Source organism: Marmota flaviventris, chromosome 12 (assembly GCF_047511675.1).
Source record: "Marmota flaviventris isolate mMarFla1 chromosome 12, mMarFla1.hap1, whole genome shotgun sequence".
Classification (NCBI taxonomy): Eukaryota; Metazoa; Chordata; class Mammalia; order Rodentia; family Sciuridae; genus Marmota; species Marmota flaviventris.
Genome location: NC_092509.1, coordinates 39,452,563 through 39,477,918, shown reverse-complemented (window position 1 = coordinate 39,477,918; position 25,356 = coordinate 39,452,563).

The following is a 25,356-nucleotide window of genomic DNA, read 5'->3' as shown; positions in this document are numbered from 1 at the left end:
GGTCCAGAGTGTATGTAGGACAAGCAATGGCTTCAGACAGAGCCCTGAGGCTGTCACTCACTTCCTGCAGTAGAGAGGCACATGTTCAAGGACTCCTGGCTCGTGATGGTAGCTCACTGGCAACTTGCTGAAGAGTGCTGAAATTTATCTGCATATCTCAAATAGGAGTCATGGAGCCAGAAGAGAGCTCACCAAAGATTGACTAACATTGACGTGTCCCATTACTATCCAATGCTTGCTTGGTTCTTTCCTTCCTTCCTATAAATGTCTGATACACATGGACTTCCTATAGTTTATCTGCATCTAAATATTCTCACAAGCTACTTACTATCCATACTTATTTTGATCCCTTCTCCTAATTTGTTCCTTTGTCTTCTTAAGAAGAAATTAACAATATTAAAGATAAAAATAATACCCTTTAGGTTGGGATATCAAAATATCCATGTTGTTGAAATAGATAAATAATAAAGTAAATTTTTGGAGATTTCCTTTTATCACTCAAGCTTACTAAAGATATTTTTGTAGGTTCTTATAGCTTTCTTGGACCTTCCGGGTAAACTCTCTTCCAATACCTTTCCCCAGCAAGGGAGCCATGTAGCCAGAGTTTAGAAACATAATAAGCAAGCATTGGATAGTAATGGGACACTTCCATGTTAGTCAATCCAAGCTGAGTTAGTCAAGTTTATTTGTCTTCTTTCCATTCTTTTCTACTTTTTCCTCATTCTTTTTTCTCCCGTTCCTCCTTCTATTGTTTCTTTTTTTCTCTTCTACTTTCTTACCCTCCTTCTTTTTTACAGAAAATTATGGTTTGGAAATTTGGGGTTACACACTTATAAATCGTTTACCCATTAATATTTAGTCCATCTGTTATATATTTACCTCATGTGAGTAGTACAAAAATAGAAACTCACCAGTACTAAATTAATTGAAGTCTTTCACATGAATTCAGCATCTGAAATATTGAGTGCAAGAAAAGCTACTCAATAAAGTAGCAGAAAGCTCGTTTAATTGTGGTTACTGCCCTCTAGCATCAGGTAGGTGTTATTGAGGGTCTGTTTCTTCTATTTTTGACATGGACAAGCTTAAGCTCTGGGTGAAGATAAAATTTATCAGAAAAGAAGAAATACCAAAAGTTATGGTTGGTTTATTAAAAGAACAGGTTGGAAAGAAGATATAAAATTGAATATATTCTGTGCACCAAGAATTCTAGATCTATATAAACATGATCAGAAATGTTGGTTAGAAGGATAAGGTAGAACAAAACATATCAGGAGGAATATATCCTTCTCACACCTTAGTGTGGATATAGTGAGTTCTCAATTAGCTATGCTATATAAAAAGTATAAAAAATATACATACTGTAGAAAATTTTTAATACATGCCTAAAAAATAGTGCCTATTCCTTTTTCATTAGATCTTTCTTCTTTCTTTTCTCTTTTCTAATGTACACTTTATGTTTATCCAGAACTAAAGAAAGAAAGTGGTTTGGGATATTGTGTATTCCTTCTTTAACTTAAGTTTTTTTTAAAAAATATTTAATTGACAAATAAAAGTTGTATATGTCCTTTAATTTTAAAATTTATGTATTAAATTGAATTTAAATATTTAAATGTGCAATTTAGATTTTAAACATTTAATTAAAATATTTAAATATATTTTCAAGACATGTTTGTACTTAACAGGATCACCAAAGATGTAGGGATCTGAAAAAGTCTTGCATATATACTAAACAAATATATAAACTGTGCAATGACTTCAGCTTACCTTGAGAATATAATTCTTCATAATGGTTGTAAAACCAAGATTACCTTTCTTTATAGGCAATCTTCTCAATAATATTCAATAGGAGTAAATCTGAAATTTCATCTCCATCAATCATTCATTCAAGGCTGAGACCCTAGAATATATTTCCAGTAAATGAATGCACTTATTTTTTAAAATATTTTTTTAGTTGTCAATGGGTCTTTATATTTATTTGTTCATATGTCATGCTGAGGATCAAACCCAGTGACTCACACTTGCTAGGCAAGTGGTCTACTATTGAACTATAACCCTAACCCATTAATTTACTTCTTAACTAAGGGTGAGATATATGGTATATTTATAACTATTTTTATTAGACAATAGTTTTTTATTTCAAAATCATACTGTTCCTGAATTCAATGTCTCACTGAACATTTCTAGATGTTCACATAGTGTGTGTAACTTGACATATTCAAAGATTTTATTTTTTTTCCCTTTAAATCCAAGAAACTTCTGTGTTTTTCTCTCCCTAGTAATACATTAAAGTCCTTTTAAAAAAATGGCTCTAATTTTTTCTTCTCCCTTAGTCTACAAATTATGGCAATGTGGTTTTTTAGCTCTTTCCTTCAAGTAGTATATTTTCAAGATGGGGAAAATATACTAGGTTTCTTGGTAATATATTTCCACATTCAAAGTATACAATGCCACACAATACCACTTGGCTCAACTTATTTTGTTAATAGAATGTGGAGAAAGTGATGATGTATTAGTCTGGGACTAAGGACATAGGCTCACATCATCCTACTGTCTTAATACCTTGCTGAACCTCCAGCTGAAAACCTGGACTATCCTGCTAAAGGATAAGAGACCACATGTAGCAGGAGCTAGCCATTCTGACTCAGGCCATCCCAAATCAGCCAGTCCCAGTTCACCCATCAACTGACTGAAAACACATGAGCAAGTCCAGTCAACATCAATTGAGCTAGGCCCTATTCAGCAACATGCCTGATTGACCAATGTATTCATAATAAATAATAAACAATTGTTGTTCTTAGGTCTTTTAGTTTGGATTGTTTTGTTACTCAAAAGCTAACTGATGCACTAACCTTCTAGAAATAAGAAGTCAGCATCCTTTATTCTTTCTCTCCTTAAGTCTTTACAAGTCAGTCATTAAGTAAATCCTCTATATTTTAATTAAATGGTATTTAAAATATAATTGTTGTTTTCAGACTCCTGAAACTTTTCTAATTCTGAGCTTTGTCATTTCTTGGGTAGTGATTCAACAGCTTCTTACAGTTCCCTGCCTCCATTCTCTTCCTCTTCAAATGATGTCTCCCAAACACTGTTTCAATCAAGAAATCAAATTATGTGCCTTTTTCTTTAAAAATCTTCTATTATTATTATTATAATTGATAGTAGGTAAACACTGTACGCAGCTCACTTCTGATACCTCAAATTGCTTACGATGGGTCCATGGACAGTAGACCTATTGCTTTTGAATTTGTGACGAGGCAGAATATCACGGAGGGGAGCATGAGAAGGAGGAAATTTCTTACCTCATGTCAACCAAAAGCAAAAATAGAGACAAGAAGGATCCAGGGTTCCAATATCCTCTCCAAGTTCACACCTAAATGACCTAACTTCCTCCCACAAGACCCTACCTCCTAAAGGTTCCACCACCTCTAATAGTGCAAATAGAGCACCAAGCCATTAATACTTGGACCTTTGGGGGACATTCCAGATCCAGACTACAGCAAAGTCTTTCCTGTTTTTATTCCTTTCTCTCTTACTAAGTGTATAAGTTATCACTGTCATCAGAGTACCACATTCTCACTAACATTTAACTTCATAATCACAATTCTAAGTCACAGATCATGTTGTTCTCTTTGCTTAAATTTCCATATCTGCCTTGTCTAGCTGTCAAAATTTTCTTTACCCTTCAAAGTTTATCACAGATAAAGTCTGTGCTGAGAAGTTTTCTGGTTTCTTTCAAACAGAATGAATTATATCTTTCTGTGTGTTTCCCTGGCATGACTTTCTAAACCATAATTTCTCCTTCTCCATTCCATTCCCTTGTCTCTGTCACAAAGAATAAGTGAATATTTTAAATATACTGACTCAAAGTCCATCACATTTAAACCCTCAGAATCAAGGATAATGTCTTACATTTCAGGAACTCAGTAAGTATTCTCTCTCTCTCTCTCTCTCTCTCTCTCTCTCTCTCTCTCTCTCTCACTCTCTGTCTGTCTCAGTTAATTCATGGACAATAACAGAAGGGAAGAGTAAGTGGAGTAGGATTTATTTTTTATTTTATTTTATTTTTTTGGTACTGGGGATTGAACCCAGGGCCTTATGCATTCAAGACAAGCACTCTACTAACTGAGCATATCCCCAGCCCTGAGTAAGTATTTTCTAATGTACACATAGTAAATAATATCAAGTTAGTTTATCTGATAATATATAAAAATATTCATTTCTTAAGATAATGTTTTAGAGGGTTGAAATCTGTTTGCATTTAATTTCCTTAAGACCTTAGTTACATAAGCGCTTATACAATAATAAATACATGTTATAAGAGCAATATATTTCCCTGTAATATTTATTTAAGGGGAACTCTGCTTAATAATATTTATAATTCCTGAGCACTTTGCTTTTTCATAAAATTATAGGCAAAGAGAGCCTACGAACATTGGAACTTATTAATCAAAGCAAACATGCACAGATAACATACCACAGCATTCATTTTAAGTGGAGATTTACAACAAACAAGTCATATTTATTCTGTGGGTAAAATACCCTACTGCTGAACTATATCTCCAGCACTTCATGTTTTCCTTTTACTTTGTTTCTTCCTTCCTTTCTTTCTTTCTTCTTTTTTAAATATTTTCTTCTTTATTTTTTCACTTCATTTATCCTCTCCTTTAACTTTCCTGTTTTATGAATATCTAGATTTGCAGTTTATTTTCAGGAATTCAGGATGTATTCAGATGTTTTTAATTCCCAACCTCACCCCCACTCACACTAGTTATTTTCTAGCCAGGATTTGAATGCATATTTTTAAGAGTAATAATTGCTTAAAACTCAGAAATCAGTAGCTATAATTCATAACTACTGATCTTTATTAATTTGTCAATCATATCTTATAAATCCTTTGGTTGATGATTATATTGAATTTTTAAAACATTGGTGCCATTTAAAATTTCCATGAAGAAAATAAGCACATTCTAAAGCAGAAAATAAAAATCTTCATGCATTCTTTATTCGTAAAAGTTTGAAACTATCATCCTAAATTATCAGTTACTATAATTAATAATGTTTATAATTATAATTAATGTTTATTATTTATTATTGGATCTCATTGATAAGGAAATTGTATATAGTTCTACAAGCAAGCCTCATTTATTTTAGAAAAATAACAATATGTTTTTAAGGATTAGAATAAAGAGTAAATTTTTAAGAAAAATAATATCATTCAGTTAAGAGGTATTGAATAAAAATATGATATTTGAAATAAAATTAATGTCATAGGCGGTTCTATTAAGTCCGCACTAAATACAAACTGCAAAAGAGAGATTAAAACCTTTACAAAGATATAACTACACTGAATTTGTCTAAAGTTAAAGTCAGTGAAAAATGAAGTTTTTTTTGTTTTGTTTTGCTTTTTCCTCTGAGGAAAGGAAAACCAAAATGAGTGGAATCTTTTAAGATGAGTAAGCCAGTAACTTTCATTAATTATAATAGATCATTTAATTATTTTCTAAGCAAAATGTTCCACTAGTCTGTCTACTCACCTTGGATAAAATTACTCAGTAAATTTTGTTTTTTGTTTAATCTGTGACTAGAGTTTCAGAAGCATATTTTTATTTCAAGGTTGATATTTTTAAATATTTTATAAATCATCATGGACTGTTACAAACTGTTTTGGCTTTTACACTGCATATTTATTTTGAGAAATTTTTAGGAGGAGGATAATATTATCCTTGATTAGCTTGATTCACAGTTAAGCTTGAGTTATTTCTTGTCATTGTTATGACCCCTCTTTCAAAACATAACACTCTTAAAGATTAGAGGAAGAAACTACTTCAAACTGGAATTTGGCTACAGTTTTACACAATTTGGGGCACTCCTACCATTTGAAGACATTATAAACAAGCAAATTATTACACTGCTTGTCTATTTTGAAGTCTTTTTCCAGGAAGCAGTGTTTAGGATCAACTGTAATCTTATGTTCCAACAGTTGCCTGTTAAAAAAAAAAAATATATATCAGCATTTGGCTCAGGGACAAACTGCTAAAATAACAGATGGAATCAGTATTAAACTTTACAAAGGAATCATATAGGAAAATCAAGAGTTCTTTGTAACAATTGATGATGATTGTGTAATTTTTTTTTTGTTCTGTCAGCAATTTTCTTCTTTGAGAGAGTTTAAGTAGATTCCATAGATGCCAATTATGAAGTAGCTCCAAGTAGATATTGAGTTCCATTACAGGCTGAGATCAATTGTAAATCAGCAAATAGTATAAGAGTCACAAAAGAAAGTAAAGAACTGAAGTGTCTGAATTGATGCACATATATAAGGATTCAGCATTTCACATTCAGGTCCCCTTCAAAACACACTTGCATGTGTGTGCGCACATGCACACACATACACATACACACATACACTTCTATTCCTCCAGTTTTCCAGTATTGCTGTAGACAACATTTTGGTAAAATCTATGTTTAGTGGCTCACATTATAAAAATACTGTTCATGGATAAACCACATAACATATATATATGATTTCATTTTATTTCTTATATACATATGCATTTTTGCATGGTTACTAATTTCTTCATTTATTAATTTAGTTATCTGTAAACATAATACAATTTTATTTACCATTTTGCAAAACCATAAAATTTCAATGAACAAATAGATAATAGATTGATAGACAGAAAAATAGATAAATATGCTATATGTAGGTATATATTTTAACCAAAGAAATACATTCTGCAGTGTCTTTCCATTCTCCATTTCAATTTTTATTGTTTTTTTTCTAAATCTGCTACATCATAATTAATATAAATTTTTCATCAGTATCATTCAGGCACTTTTTAAATTCCATATACACCTGATTTATTGAATATACGACTTATATTTTGGTTTACTGGCTCATTCTGATAAAACGTATCTTCCAGGAGTAACATTTTAGACACCTTATAAGCTTTGCCAATTAATAATTATCAAATTTAATTTATAGTACAGTGGCTTGGTATAGAAATCTGGGATAAAAAGGCATTTTTCTCCTAATTAGAATGTGACGGAGACTAATTATGACAGAGATTAGTTCCATGTTCACAAATTTCTCTCTTCTTCCTCCTAGGAATTATTTGCACTACACTTTGCAGCCTCCTTTGAAGTCATAGTCATATTCAGTCTGGTGACCTCACGTTGACCAGTGCAATGTGGGGGCAAAGTTTTGTGCAAACCTTTATAAATTTCTCCAAGATCCTTTATATTCTCTTTTCTTCCTTATTTTAAAAGCTGAATACAGAAAATCAAGTGGTAGATTCCAAATGGACAGTGGAGCCACTGAACAGAAGCCTGGAGCCTAAGACCTACTCATACTGGAGCACCACAGTTCACGTTGGAATGACACAGCAAGAAATAACTGATTATTTCTAGAAGTCACAAGAATCCAAAGTTCTTTCAGCAAGAATATTCGAAGAATATTCTTGACTAATATGTAGTATGAAGATTGTATTTCTAAAAAAAAACCCTTTGGATTAAAAATGTATATACTCGTTTTTCCCAAGAATTCATACCAAAATGCAAATCATTTCTGTCACTTTATTTTCAATATTATTTTTACTGTGAAATACAATAAGTATACAAGGAGATTAACAAATGAATATAGTAGGAATGCTCATACTTTTTCACTTTTGTTACCATGTGAAACGTTCGTACCCCAAAGCCCCAGGCATATACCTTACTCATTCAGCCATCTAGAAGTAGCCTTATTCAGACTTTTATAAAAATAATTTATTACTTTGTATTTATCAACCTTAAAAAATATAGTTTTGACTGCTTTGAATTTTTAATTATCAAAATCCTTCTTGTATACCTTGCTTCCTTTGACAAATAAATATTGTCTATATTGTGTACATGGATGCAGCTTCTTTATTTTCACTGTTGTCATTGTTATTTTTCAAATATATGGGGAAAATCTATGAACGATTTGTTGTGTATTTGTAGCATAGTTATTTTTCAGTTAGAGAACTTGTCAGCAAAGGACTTTGAAATTTGTGGAGAGTTGCTTTCTGACTCAATAGATGGCTAATTTTTGTAAATTTTCAATTTTTGTAAAATTTCAAATCTTCACTTTCTGGTTGTAATATTTTATGTGGTTTTATTAAATCTATGTTATTACTCATATTGTTCTAGTCTTCTGTGGTCTCCTGATTTCTTATAATTCCATGTTGTGGATTTATATATTTTGCCTTAAAGTTCTGGTAAGTTGTACTTTAGGTACACTTTAGTGTCTATCACTATCTATATCCAAATTTAAGATTATTTCTTCTTTGTCTTAACACATTTTGTGATTAGGAAATGTTTAATTTTAAAGCAAGAAGATTTTTAAAAATATTTTCTGATATTAAAATAAATATACTAGCTTTTGTAACATTGGTTTGCCAGACGCTTTCCCATTCTTACTTTTAGTTCTTCTATGTGTTGATGTTTGTACACTTGCAAGCCTTTATTTATTTGATTTGAATGTTTATCTTTAATTTGAATATTTAGTTATTTTAATTTACTTTATTCATTATATACTACTATTGGAGCAAATATTTTATATTATCCTTACCATTTGATTCCCATATTCTACATTCCTATTCATTTTCTTTCCTTTTTTTGTATATTTTTATATTTCCAATTTTCTACTACTTTTAAAATTAAAACTAATTCTATTTTCTTAATAAGTATTCCAGATATTAAAACCTACATTCTTACATTATTTCAAAGATGTTAAAACTGCTTCTACAGTAGAACAAAGAAGAAAACATCAACACTTTAGTTCCACTGAAGATTTTGGTTGGGTATTTTATATCCAAAATATTTTTATATGCCATAGGTCATGAGTTTTACTTTATAGAATCATTATTAAATTAGATATATTTACATATTTTCCACTTACTTTGTACATCATTTCTTTTTGCCATCAGAAATCAAGCTCCATGTGTCAGGAGTACTTTCTTTAAAATTTCTTTGACAAGCTTCTGCCACCAATGAACTCACCAGGTATTTGTGCAAAAATATTGAAACTATCATTCTCAAAATATTTTGCTCTGGATATTGATTTTAGGCTGGCAGACATTTTTTTCAGCACATTGAAAATATCTTTCCTTTGCTCTGGTTTTCGTTGTTGGTATTAAGATATTATCCTCTCATTGTCTGATTTTAAGATCTTTTATTTTATCTTTTTTAAAAATATTTTTTTTAGTTGTAGTGGACATGATACCTTTATTTTATTTATTTTTATGTGGTACTGAGGATGGAACCCATTGCCTCGCATATGCTAGGCAAGTACTCTACTGCTAAGCCCCAGCCCCAGCACCCCCCACTTTGTTTATAACTATAGTACAGCCATATATGAATTTTTTTTTTAATTCTCCTTTATATTTATTCTCCTTTATATTTATTCAACCTTTTAATTTGTACATTGGTAATTTATCATTTTGGGAAATTCTTAGTTATTATTTCTTTAGTTATTGCCTCTGGACATTCTTTCTCTCTTCTTTTTTGCATTTTAATTAATTTAATATTAAATCTACTCATCTTAATCCTCTCAACTTCTTAAAAAAAATCTTTGTGAACATTATACTTTCTTCTAATCTATTTTTCATTTAATAAATTCTTTCTATAATTCTTTGAAACGATATTATATTTGAACACTGTTTCATTTTAAATATTTTAACATTTACAAGTTTAAATATTTTAACATTTACAAGTTCTACTTGGTATCTTTTAAATTGTTATTGTTTGCCTATTATAGTTTTCTATTTCTGAAAGGTGTTTTACACTTGATTTTTATTTCTTTAAACATGGTAATGCAAAGTATTCGGTCTTTATTTTATTGGCAATAAGAAGGTTAGCATAAATACTAAAACCAATGTTCCAGAAAATTAATATTTCTGTAAAATATAAATTCTGGACTTAAGAAACATCATTTGTAACACTCAAATTTGTAAAATTTAAATTATCTTTCAAAAACGTGAACTGTGCACAGTTCAGAGAATATTTCAAAAAATACTACAATGAATTAAAATTTTTATTTAGATCCTATACGTGGATTATATGTATTGATTTGTGATTGATAAAGTTCCACAATCATCATATGATGTATAATCAAACAAAACTAAATTCAGCTTATTTGTACACATTTACAAGGTATAATATGATATTTTAATTAATGTATATATTGGGTAATTATCAGCCCAAGTTAATTAATATATTCATCATCTTGAACTTTTATCAAAATCCTGTCTCTATTTTGAAATATGTAATGCATTATTGTTAATTATATTCACTCCACTGTGCCATCATACACTAAAAGTGAGTCTTCTTGTCTAAATGTAATATTGTACCTGTTGAGTAATCTGTCTCCTCTCCCTCTTACTCTTTCCAGTTTCTGATACTCTTCTACTCCAAACTTCTATGAGAGTAACATTTTAGGTTGCTATTCAAAAAGTCATTTTTAAGTATGACTTTTAAACATATTTCATTGTGCTCTGCACATGCATTTATCTGTTATTATGCATAATACAAATATACACACATATAAATATACCTGTACATTTTTAAAACCTTTTTTTTCAAATTTTTATGTCTCATTAATTAATCTTTATTTTTTATTATTATTAACTTTTAAAAAATGTTTATTTGTTCTTTTTAGTTATACATAACAGTAGAATGTATTTTAACATATCATACATATATGGAGTATAACTTCCCATTTTACACTATTAACTTTTAAGAATTTAAGTTTTTTTTTTTTTAAATTTGTTTGCTTTTATTTATGTTTTGGTACTGAGATTGAACCCAGGGGTGCTTTATCATTGACCTAAGTTCCCAGCCCTTTTTATGTTTTATGTTTAGTCCGGTCTCACTAAGTTGCTTAGAGCCTTGCTAAAGTGCTGAGTCTATCCTTGTTTTCCTCCTGCCTCTGCCTTCCAAACCATTGGTATTTTAGGCTTGTACCACCATGCTCAGCTGAAATTTTTTAAAATCTCTTTTTATTTTATTTATTTAAAAAATGTCAATTTGTTATATATGACAACAGACTGCATTACAATTCATGTTACACATACACAGCACAATTTTTCTTATATCTGGTTGTACACTCATTAATTAATCTTATAATTCATGTTGACTGGAAGAATTAGAACAACTCTGAATAAAGATTACTGACATTATTTTTCTTAATTTTAACATTAAAGAGAATGATCCTGTTGTATCAGTAAATTTGATGGTTAATAAAACTTTTTTTATTAAAAACACTATCAAGACAAGGAGGTTCCTGTATTTATTCCTATTTTGTTAAGGTTTGTTATAATAAACAGATGTTGAATTTTAAAATTGAATGCTGTTTTGAAATTATCGATGCAATTTATATGGTTTTCCTGTTTTGATCTTTTAATACAGTGAATTGTGCATTAATTGATTTCGTGTTATAAAATTAACATTAACTTTATATGTCTATACTTCCTTGATCACTGTATATGTGTGTGTGCGTATATATATACATATATATATATTAGCATTTTTATTCAATTTGTTTTTATATTCTGTATATAAAGTGCTTTTGAAGTACTTTGTTTATTGTCTGTTTCTCATTTCATTAATTTATGCTCTAATCTTATTATTTTCATCATTGTAATTTCTTTGAGGTTTCTCAGATTTTTCTTCATTTTTTTAGATGAAATTTGGCCCAATTAGATTTAAGCTTGTCTATTTAATGTGTATATATTATTATATATTATATATTATAAATTGATATTTTATATCAATTTATGATATAGAAATTCATATTTTCTCTATTGCAAGTGATTTAAAAAATCTTGTCTATTTAATGTGTATCTCTGCTTTATTGTGTAGATAAGAAATAATCATTGCCCAATATGGAAGCCTTGACTATATAAGGTACAGGGTCTTGGTTAACTAAATTTTGAATGATGGAAGAAGCAAGAACATTGAGGTGAAACAAATATAATAGTTGCAGGAAGCCTTTGTTATGGAGGAAAAGAGGTAAGGAAGTGGGTTACAACAAAATATGAACTCAGAAGGTACCCTACAGAGATGGGACTCTGAAGATGATGAAGAAAGGATGATTTGTGCACGTTTTGAAAATACAAGATCCTTGAAAAATTTTCACTGAGCAATGGTCCACTGCTGAGCTGATGGTAAGGGTAAATGCTAGGAAGTAGGACAAGGAAGAATCTTCTCATTTCCCCCATTTATACTTTATTTATAGTTCCTTAAATGGAAACCAAATGAGAGTGAAGAAATAGAATTTACAGATCACATGTTCTAGTCTCACATTCAGAGAGAATAGACAGGTGTGTTTGTAAAGGCGATAGGTAACAAAGTGGCAGGAATTTATCCTAAGCATTTTAGTTCACAGTGAACTTTGGGGTAATTCAATGTTAATTAGTTTTAAACTTCAGATATAATTTTTCTTTGACGAATGAATTATTTTAAAGCATGATTTTTCTTTTAAAAATCTAGTTGTACTGTTATTTTTATATTATTTAAATATTTCATTGATTTTTTTCATCTCAATGAAGCATATTTAGGCATTGTTACTTTTCTTTTATAAACTAATATGTGATCACTTGCTAAATAGGTTTTAAAACATTTTGAAAAGGTTAGCTCCTGTTTACTATGTACAGGTTTCTATGTCCTCTGTAACTCATTTATTTATTTTATATCAATTTATGATATAGAAATTCATATTTTCTCTATTGCAAGTGATTTAAAAAATCTTTTTAGAAACATTAATTGTTTTTCCTAGTACTAGTGTGTAGGTTTCTACGTCACTTTTTTAATGTCAGTTTTTGATTTGTCCTAACTGTATTTTATCTCCTATGTATATCTTTTGCTGAGAATTATTTTTAATTTTCATTATTGTATTTGAATATATGGAACATGTATTTCTTTATTAAACCTGTCTTTTTTTTCAATATAGTAGTAGATATTTTCCCATCCTCAAATTCTACATAGAAAGTATGGTTCCAAGTTACTTGTTTGGATGATTAGGCATAGTTTCCTTGTTTTAAAATAAAACTAGCATTTTGAAGTCTGTGCTATACCAGTAGAGGTTTGAGATCTATCTCCCTTTTCTCTACTTGTTTGTTTGTTTAGTGTATAATAATTATACATAATAGCAGATTTCATTGTGCTGTATTTGTGATGCACATGACATTATTTGATAAATTTCAATCCCCAGTTCCTTTCCTGGCCCTCATATTTTTCCTCCACTAGTCTCTTCCTGTGCCCAACTGGTCTCACTCCTATTTTCACAAGATCCCCTTTTATGCCTTTTTGCTCTTTAGCTTCCACAAGTGAAAGAAAACATACAATCCTCATTTTTCTGCTCTTCAATTCCATCCCATTTTTCTGCAAGTGACATAATTCCATTCTGTCTTAAGGTTGAACGAAGAAGATCCATTCTGTTTATATACAGCACATTTCTTTTTTATCCACTTATCTGTTGATGGACACCTAGGCTAGTACCATCACTTGGCTATCATGAACTGTGCTGCTATAAACATGGGTATGCATGTATTGTTATAGTACGCTGCCTTTACTTCTTTAGGATAAATACTGAGAAGTGTTATAGCAGAATCATATGGTGGTTCCATTCCTAGCCTTTTAAGGAAACCCCATACTAATTTTCATAGTGCTGGTACTAATTTACATTCCTACCAACTGTGTAAAAGAAGTCCTTTCCCCATCCCAACATTTATTGTTAGCTATATTCTTGATAATTGTAATTCTAATTAGAATTACATGAAATCTCAAAGTAGTTTTAATCTGCATTTCCCTGATGGCTAGAGATGTTGGAAATTTTTTTCATATAATTGTCAGGGTTATTCGTACTTATTTAGAACTGTTTAGCTCATTTACCTATTTATTGAATGAGTTATTTGGTTTTGTTTGGTTGGTGTTGAATTTTCTGAGTTCTTAATGTATTCAAGATATTAATCCTCTGAAGAGAGGCTGGCAAAGATTTTCTCCCATTGTGTAAACTCTTTCTTCATGCTCATTGTTTCCTTTGCTCTGCAGAAGCTTTTAGGTTTGATGACATTCTATTTATTGATTGTTGGTATTAATTTCTGACTAGCTATTTTCTTAAATGTATGCACCTTTTCTATTCCCACATGAGCATTAGAAGAAAGGGTTCAAGGTCATAAACCCAATATAAGATCTAAAAATGTTACAAATCTTGCAGGCTTTGACTTCCTCTACTCATGCCAGTTTTATATCCCATTTTCTGATGCATGGTTATTTCCTTTTCTTGGAAAGTATGCTATTATTTTTGATTCAATGTGTATATCATAAAAACATCAGCTCAGTCTTTCATGTTTTCAAAAGTTACTATTTTATTTTTTAACATGATTCTCACCATGTGTCATGTTGCGGAGGATCCTACACTTTCTCTGTTACAAGGCTTTATTCTAGAATAGAGGCCTGCCTTATTATTTTCTGTCCATTCTAAAGCTTTTGGGAATATCTCAAAAGGAAGAAGAACTCATCCATATTTGGGCAGCATTAGACCTCTCAGATGGAACAACAGTTCTTCACAGACAGTATAGCTGGCATATCCATTTGCAAGAATCTAGATATGTGTACATGCAACAGCCTCATTTGCTGGATCCTCCTCTAATTTCTGATCACTTATTGAGAAGTATACCAGCTCTTAGTCCTTGATACTTGCCAACTCCCTTATTAATTAAATTTTTCTTATTATTTTAAAATCTCATCTATATCCCAATTTCTCCCAACTGTTATTTTCCAACCCAAAGGTCTTTATGAAACCCAGACTTTTTTATCTAGCTGTATCATTGAATGTAAAATAGATTTCTCAACAGCACATTCAAAACTGGTCTTGATAGATCCTTCCCAAACTGCTTTACCTATAGATGAGATGTCTATAGATTGAGATGTCTCCATCTCAATTAAAAAGATGGGATTCATCCTTCTGATTTCTCAAGTCAAAGATGTAGATTTATTTCTGACTCCTCACTTCCACAAAATCATCCAATGCAACAGGAAGTTCTGCTGGCTCCCCCTCAATATATTTCCAGAATGTATATGTTTTACCATTTCTTTTACTGGTACTCTGATCCATAGCCACCATTGGTATTATAATTACCTCCATTGGAAGGACACTGGCTATTATTTGATATAAATGGAGATTATAATAGTATTTTGTTGAGAGGAGTGTCATAATTTCATTAGTGTCTTAGAAGAATCATTCAGTCTGCATTATTGAGAAAGATTTCAGTGGGCTTGGGTAGAGCAAGGAGACCCATTAGGAGGTAATTATAATACCAATGGTGGCTATGGACCAGAGTACCAGTAAAAGAAATGGTAAAACATATACATTCTGAAGAAAGCTGCTCATCTCATGGTGCCAAGAAGCAGAGGGGTGGGGGTGGGACTGGGGACCTGATAAAACCTTCCAGTGAACTATTTTCTTCAACAAGATCCCACCTCCCAGTAGTCCATTTAGCAACCACTTTATAAATCTGGTATATGGGTTGACTCACTGATGAAGTCAGAACCCTAATTATTGCCTAAAATTTACACCTCTGAACCTTGCTGTATTGGGGGCCATACTTTCAACACATGAGATTTGTGGCCATACTAGTTCCAAACCATAACTGGTTATATTCTATTTTATAAACAGTAATTAATACACAGCAATTTATTTTAAAATAATATGTTCTTCAATTTCTAAAGAATACTGGCTTTTCTTAATTAAATGCTAAAAGTTTTGATAAAATAGACATAATTAAAATCAAACTGCCTCCTTATGTAAAAAATATAAACATCAGTAATAAAATGAAAACCTGTGGAATAATTATACCTGCTCTATGCCAAATAAATTCCTAACTGCAAGATTTGATATTGTGAAAAGTGGTTCACTTCAGTAACCTAGTTCTTTTCTAAATGCAAAGTGAAAGGCAGGTTTAGAATAATTTGTTCTTTATATCTTGCTTCAAAATTGTCAACAAAGACATAGAGAGCATTAATTGCCTCATCATATTTGCTTATGATTTTGCATCTGATTAGCCATGGGAGGAATGTGTGGATTTTACATAATGATGTTAGAACTATCTGGAAACTACCTGTCAGCTCAGTGACATTTTATGTTATTAAATTTTTTTTTCTTTGAGATCTATCTCCAGATTACATTCTAAGAATTAATATTAAAAAGTATTAATGCTTAGTGAAATCAATTTGTAGCTTCTTTGTATGTTTAAGAGGCTGTTAAAATATGTAGAGAAGATATATTCATTTATAATCTAAAGAATTCCAGGTTCATTAGTTTGTGAATTGTTGGATAAAAGCTGTATAACATTGCTGCTTCTATTATTTATACAGAATTTTTTGTCTTATATTTTTATTGTGCCATTGTAGTTTTTTCCTGTTTTCCACAAAATAAAAAAATTATAAACAAATTTAATATGAGATATTTATATAATATGAAAATATTTTTCCACCTAAAACTAACATAGAAAAGACATTTAAAATTGTGATTAAATAATAATTCACAAAAGTATGATTTTTTAAACTAGTGTATATTAATTCTGCATATCAGTGGGGTTCAGTGCAATATTTCCATACATGCATACAGTGTACACTGATAAAAGTCATCCACCCTTTCCCACCACATCCCCACTCCACACCCTTCCCAATCCCTAGTAATCACTATTCTACTTTCAGGTCAACTTTTTTAAAGCTTTCACTTATGAGAGAAAACATGTGGTCCTTATCCTCCTGTGTCTGGTTTAATTCATTTTACATGGTGTCCTCCAGTTCTAACCATTTTGCAGCAAATAACAAGATTTCATTTTTCTTTAACGATGAATAATCCTCCACTGGGTATCTGTACCACATTTTTAAAAAATCCATTCCTCTGTTGGTAGGCACCTAGACTGATTCCTTATCTAGGCTGTTGTGAAGAGGTCCCCAGTAACCATAGATATGCAGCTATCTCTTTAGTATGCTGGTTTCTTTTCTTTTTTGTATACACCCAGTAATGGGATAGTTAGATCACATAGTAGATCTATTTGTAGTTTTTTTTTTTTTTTTTTGAGGAATCTCCAAGTTGTTCTACATAATGGATGTCTCATTTTTATTCCTACCAACAAGTGTATAAGAGTTACTTTTCCTTCTTCACCTGCATTTACTATATATAGTTTTTAATTTTCAATAATAATCTTTCTAACTGTAGTGAGATGTTATTTCACTGTAGTTTTGATGGCTGATGATACTAAGCAGTTTTTCATATATTTGTTGATATTTTGTATTTCTTCTTTTAAGAAGTGTCTATTCCAATCAACTGCCCATTTTTAAATTGAATTGTTTGATTTATGTGTAAGTTTTCCTGAGTGTCTTATGTATTCTGGATATTAATCCCACAGAAGTACTTCTTTGAAATTGTTATTCTTGAATTTTGCCTATTAGAATATTAAATAATTCAAATTTACAATCTAAAATGTGAATAATGTATGATGTATTATTCAGATGAGGCAAGGACAAGCCTTCTGTTTCCATGGATATCTTTATTCAAGAGCCTTGATAACAACACACCTTTTGAAATCTGGCAAGGATTTGATCTTAGCCTATTTTTTGGTATATTTCTATAAGCCTTCTAGAAATAGAAAAAATTAAATAAAATATATCATGTAAACATATACATAAAAATCAATATTTTAAAACTGCAAGATTTTATAATGGAACGCAAGCTCTTTTGAAAAGCCCATTCTATTTTTTTTTTGTTTTGAAACTGAAGTTTGTCTAAAATTTAAAATACAAATAATTCACATTGTTTCCTAGACTGAATTTCTAGAATTCCACAGTATAATGGTGACATCACTAATTCTATTACAGTATATAACTAATTAACATTAGTTATTAATATTATGGATGTTTAATTAACATCCTGTGTCTTCAATTACAATATAACTGAAACAGGAAGAAACAAGTAATTGAATTCATATAATACACAATCTATTACTATATGAATTCTCTTCCTGGCTGGGTAATTTCATCAGTCCTGAAATATTCTACATTCAATATCCTGCAACAATTGACTTCATATATTTTTATCATAGCTTCAGACTAGTATATTTAAATGCTCACAGGATGTGCCTCTATTACAACAAGCTAAGCTTGATCCCTCAGTTTTAACAGTGGTTCTATAGCAGGAGCACACTAAAGAGAAGTTGCAGGGAGACAACTGCTTAAACAGCTCAATTTGAAGTAGAATGGAGGACTCCTTGAAAGAAAACTTAGGACAAAAAATAAATTCAAATTGAAAAGATTTAATTATTGCTTTGAAAAAAATAGAACAAATAATGGTGAAGAAAAAGAAAAAGAACTAGAAATTCCAGGAAAAAATTAATTGTTCAACAAAAACATGACTGATATAGGAAGAAAATTAACAGCAGCATAATTCCAAACAACTGTCAGTGTTATAAAAGGCACATAAATAAAAGGCAAAACAATAAAATTGTTTGTAATTTTAAATAAAATAGAGAAACAAATGTAACCAAAAGAGAAGGTGCCTTTACACACATGTACACACTTAAAATCATTATAGAATCAGACTGCAATTTTACTAAAACCATATTTTTCTCATCAAGTAATTAGTTTGTGTTTTAAAAAATTGACAGAAAATTTTGATGAAATATAATATATATAATATAACTATTTAAACATGATTTTTTAAAAAAGTGTGCACAGTTTTCCAAAATTTCTTCAGACTTTTATGATCACTAGTTTAATTTTAGCTTGGTTAGCCCAATCCTTGGGCCCTGCTCTCTATTATTTCATCATCTCTTCTGCAGTCTCACCCACTCAACTTCTTTCCTTCCCTGGGATGTGCCTATTTTCTCTCACTTGAGGCATCACCTATATTTTCCTAACTCTTCCTAATCCTCTTTACTTACCTGACTCCTTAAACTTTATGTTTTTAGGAAAATCTTTCTAAGAAGCCTTTCCTGAAGGGCTCAGGCCTTTGCTGTGTATATTCTGAATGGGTTGTAGATTTTCCCCTCTTGTGTCACTTCTGCACTCTAAAGTAACTATGGTTCATATTTTAATCTTTCATAATAGATCCTATGAGGGCAGAGACCTTGTTTATTGCAACACAAAACACAGCAGAGCCAAAGACACAAAGCAGATGCTTAGAAATTACATGTTAACTCACAGTGCTGACAATTACCTGAAATGAACTAACAAAAAAATATGTGGAGAATAATCCGGCACCAGATGGCCCATTTTTTGGTACCAAAATCATTTTCATATAAAAAATATTCATTAAAGAAACAAAACACGTTCTAAATAGTTAGCATTATTCTTATATGTATATATATTTCAAAATCAGTGCCTGACTCAGAATGAATGTACCATATATATTTATTGGATTCTGAATAAATTAGTGAAGTCACAGTATAGCATTGTGTTTAAGATCTCAATTTTGCTGAGTAAACTTGCATGAGATATTGGGATTAGATGAGATGTGTGGAAAGGGAGATTTACAATGCGTAAAAATCTTAATATTTTATCTGTAAAACAGGGTTAGTATTGCACTTTGAGTGCTGTAAGGATAAAGGAAAATAATGCAGCTGCTTCCAGAGGGTATTAATCACTAAGTTGTAGATGTTATTATTGGGTTTTGTATTTTCAAAAATAGATCATGACTATATTTACTGATCATATTAAGCTGAAACATTTTGACCAGTGTTCATCATTTTCCCATGGAGCACATTTATCTTTTTTTTGTTGTTTGAAATATTATATATAGATGGACACAATACCTTTATTTTATTTTATGTGGTGCTGAGGATTGAACCCAGGGCCTCACACATGCTAGGCAAGCACAAGTGAGCTACAACCCCTGCCCAAGCACATTTATCTTCAAGAGAAAAGCAGCTTAGAAAAATTAGGCTTCAGGCTTTCTTGGTCTGAGGCTATGTCTAAAATAGTTAAATTCTTTTCTTCACTTTATATTTTTTAAATTATTTGTACAAATTTATGAGATACAGTGTGATAATTCAAATACATTTATCTAGTGTATAGTGATCACATCAAGGTAGTTATCATTTATCTCCTTAAACTATTAAAAAATTTCATTAACACATGTAATTGTACATATTGCAGTGCAGTGTGATATTTCTATACATGTATATAATAGGAATTGATCAAATCAGGGTAATTAAGGTTTTCTTCTCCTTATCATTATTGTGTATTTGGAACCTTCAGATCTTTCTTCATTCATAAAATATTCATAAAATATATTATAAGTTATTGTATATAATATACACATATATTATATATTAGGATATATAGTTTCTATATAATGAGCTATTATAAAATATTATATTGTTATTAATAACCAACTCAATAGGTTATTAAAATACATAATAGGTTATTATGGACAGTAATCACCCACAATTCTATAGAATACTAGAACTTGTTACTTCTAAATGTGTTTGGGTACTCATTATCCAATAGCCTACTATTCCCCTCTCCATACCATTTTCTATGGAAATATTTTGTTTTCTCCTGTGGAACTCTTGGGTACTCATATCTCTCAGTTTTACCCTCAAAGTCTATCAGTGGGATGCTTTGTTCCTTAGGTTTTTCTCCTTGGGCAATCGCATGATGTGGATTTCTTCGAGATACATATTTTGCAGTTATTCCTCTTGGAACACAAAAGCTGATAAACATCTGTAGGATGTTTGAAAATAATGCATTTTGTATATTAATTGCTAAGGTAGCATTTCACAAAACTTTTAGTACATTTTCTGAAATTAGTAAGTTATTAGGAATTGATGTCTAATAGAATTAGTAAATGTAAGGTTCAACTGAGTAATTTTTTATTGGTATGTTGAAATCCTAAAATATAAGGGACTATTTAGATACAAGAGATACAGAAAGATGACTATGTTCTTGGTTTTGTGTGTTCTCCCCTAAACCAGAAGTCATATGAGTGTTCAAATCAAGTGATTAACAATAAGTTTATAATTGAAACTTTTAGTACAATTAGTACATTCTGATTTTATCAATAACTACTTGCAGGAATTAATTTATGCAAATAAATTAATTAAAGTCAGTAAGTTATACTAAATTTAAAATACAAAAATTTAAAGTGTGATGATCCTTTGTGATGTTATTCTACCATGCTTGTTTATTTAGACTACATAAGAAGAAATGAATTATAAAAATATCCTGGTTTTACAAAAATAAAAATGTTAGATCCTAAATTGTAAGGAAATGAAATGTAAAGCCTGGTGTCTTATTTTCATTAACAGATTTTGTATTATTTAGAACAACTAAAATGATTAAAGGGTTTCAGCAACTACTGTATTCATAATAGACTGAGAAGATTATTATTCTTCAGGCTGGAAATAATGAAAGCAGACATGAATGAAATCTCTCATATCATGAGGGTTGTGGGTAAGGTGAACACTTTTTCCACCCAAATCATAGAATGTTATAAAGAAAATGCTTTGGGAATTTATTGCAAAATTCCAGAGTAATCGCTAACAGAAGTTCTTTTGTGTTCATTACTTTCAAACTCTAGTGCCACTGCCCAGTGGATCGAAGCCTTTCTCTTCTTTACACAATGGCCTTAGAACACTGCATGGACCCTTTGTCCTCATTATGACGTCTTCTCACTCATGAATCATATTGATCTTTAACACACTCAGCCTGCTGGATGTAAAATGATGAGAACTGTGATTTAGTGTTAGGAGTTTGGGGGGATGAAAACATAAATTTGGAAGCAATTATCTGCTATAAGTTTAGCAGAAGAATCCATCTTGATGTCTAACAAACAATCCTTACACTTTCCCATTCAATCCATTTCTCCTTTATGATTGTCTTAAGAATAAAGGTGTTTTTCTGGTTAGTTTTTAGTTAACCTCTTCCAGTTTGAATTTAGATTTGAGCAATAACTTTTTTGTTTCCCAATTTCTTCGTCATCTTCTAGAGTGTAGGCAAATTGATTCCCTTATAGTGGATGTTACTTTTTGCTAGTGAGTCACATTATGAGTTTCTAGCATTTATTTAATCATTAATTAAATATATTTATTTAGATTTTTTCTTGGCCACTTCTTTTGTGAGATGCTTTAAAACCAAAGGAGGACAGGCAGTGTTCGTTCCTGTTTTCATGGAAGTTTCTATCAGTGAAGACAAGATTTATACAGTAATTACAATAAAGTCTGATGAGGGCTATGAGGGAAAAGGAGTAGGGCACTACGAACACAAGTAGAAGAGTCTCCTACATATGGGGTAAGTGAGTGTTGTGTGTAGAATGTGAGCATTGAAAGGTTACATAGTGTAATCAGGAAGAATTTTGTAGACTTAATAGGAATTTACCAAAAGTGATTCTGAAGAGCAAGTAAAGGGCAGATTTGTTGCAAATATGAACATTTTTAAAACTAGGAAGGCATTGTTTTTCTTCTCTCAAATTATATTTGCAATATATAAATATCACATTGCAGATAGTGTGAGAAGCACTGAGAATGGGGATATTGGAACTGTTTATAAGCTATATGTTTCTAAGATTATATCTGAAGAAACATTCACCTAAACTAGGAAGGTGCCATAGAAACAGAAAGTCAGAAACATATGGAAGATGTATTTCCTAATGCCCTTTTGCTAGATGGTTGCTTTACTTCAGATTAAAATGCAGAATTTCTGGGTGCAGTGGTGAACACCTCTAATCCCAGTGGCTTGGGAGTATGAAGCCAGAGGATCCCAAGATCAGAGCCAACCTCAGATAATTGGCAAGATGCTGAATAACTTAGCAAGGCTGTGTCTCAAAATTTAACACACACACACACACACACAAAAGAAACACAAAACAACAAAGCAGGCTGGGGATGTGGTTCAGGGATAGGTTAGATATCTCATATATATGTGTGTGTATGATATATTCATGTACATATATGTATGATATATAGATATAGCTATATATCTCCAGGTAGAGCTTGAGTAAACCCTGCTCATTACTGTTTCCTCTGACTGTAAGAAATTGCATTTACAAAAAGAGAAAGTGTGCCCTCCCTTCCCTGTGCCCTGGTGATGATGAGAGACCCCCAGAGGAATTACAAAGGTCAAAAGTCTGTTTATTTTCAGGAGGCTGTGACTGGATCCCTACCCCATCCCCCACCTAAGAAACTAAAAATCATAAATATATATATATATTTTTTTTTCTTCCTTCTTTTTTCTTTTCCACAAGAAGCTTTCCCAGGATCTGTCCTAAGAAATTATAGATTTTGTTGACACGATTGATTGAGTTCAATCTGTGATATCAAAAAAGAAAAGAATTGCAGAAATAGTCTATAGACTGGGTCAAAATGATGCATTTTTTAGAGGAGAACTTCCCAATTTTGTGTACTTTCTGGGAAACAACTGGGAAGGTTAATGAGTGTCATTAAGATTGGTTATGCATTTTTGCCACTGTGCTTCTTGTAGTAAAACAGGAAATTTTAAAACTTTGTCTTGCAGAAACGGAATGTCAAAATTCAGAACCGATGAGAATCCTGGGTTTTCTGTGGTACAATCACCTGAGATTAACAATAAATAAATGAAGTACATAATGAAGAAACATGTGGTGCTCAAACCTCTGTCATTTGAAGCCCACATGTAATTTTATCAAATAAGTAACATGAAATTAACCAACAATGGCATTCCTGTATTATACGATATCACCTATGAGCCTAAGTGAAACATACACATGTTTATTTTTCTTAGTCAATGAGCAGAAATTGAATAACAAGCAGAAAGATGCCTAGGGCAAGAAACAGTTTCCATCCCTCCCTCCTCTCCACTATTTTCCATTTTCTTTCCTCTTGAGTCCACATGTCATGAGTGATTTTTCAAAAGAAATATTATATTTTATTAGTCAATTTCCAAGGAATTAAACATAGACACAACATCATAAATTCATGGCATAAGAAAAGACATCTTTTTCAGAGGCAAAATGGAACTAGAAGGCTTCTCTTTGCCCTTTTCTTTCTTTCTGGCCACTACCAGCAGTAAATTTCAACAAAGAAGCAAGAGGAGAGGGGAAAAGTAAAGACAATAAAGTAGATACCCTCCAAAAAGTAAATATGCTAGGTCCTAGTGGGGTCTACTTTCAGCTTTTTCTTTCAGCTGCATCTGCAATATATTTTGCTTTGGCTATGTATTCTTTAAGAATCTCTTGTGAGAAGATCAGCATAACCAAGACAGGTTAGAAATCTCATATATATATATATATATATATATATATATATATATATATATATATGTATGATATGTTCATATATATATACACACATACACATATATACACATATGTGTGATATATGTAGATATAGATATAGATCTCCTGGTAGAGCTGGAGGAAACCCTGCTCATTACTATCTGTTTCCTCTGACTGTAAGAAATTACATTTGTAGAAAGAGTAAGTGTGCCCTCCCTTTCCTGTGCCCTAGTGATGATAAGAACCCCCGAGAGGAATTACAAAAGCCAAAAACCTGTTTTATTTTCAGGAGCCTGTGACTGGATGCTTCTCTCCAACCCATCCCCCACTCAAGAAGCTAAAAATCACAAACTATATGTATGTGTGTATGTATGTATTTATTTATTTATTTTCACAAGAGGCTTTCCCAGGACCTGTCCTAAGAAATTGTAGATATTGCTGACATGATTGATTACAATTTTCCTTACCTTATCTTTATTTTAACAGTGGCTTTCTAAATATACTGTGTATAAATCCTACCTTCTGTTTTTGCAGATTATTTCTAATTGGACTTGTGGATTCACTATCAAAGGTACTAAAGTCTAATTTTCATACTGGAAATATTATCTACCATGACAGATTTTTAAATGAGTAATCATTTAACATTAAAAAATACATATTTGTGTATTTTGTATGTAATCATATTTGGAGATGCTTCAGCAGTTTGGCATATGTAGAAAGAATATCTGAATTACTGTTTCAAAATTTCACCCAGTGTTTTGGTGTCACATTCACATGACCTTAAATTCTTTGTGTTTTAAATTGCTAAAAGCTTCTGGAAGTGAATATCACTTCCTCATTCTCAACCAATCTTTGATAACTTCACTCAAAGAAATATAAACAAATGGTGCTTTGCTGCATTACATCTTGATCCCTTATTAGAATATCTATCTGTACTTCAATTTTGGAAAGTGAAGCCCAAACATAAAAAAAAAAAAAAATTAATTAGCACTTTTTCTACTCAGATGTGATGTCTAACATTTTGCAGAGAGTCATACTTCAAAATTTTTTTTTTAAATCATGATATTAGTGTTCTGAAA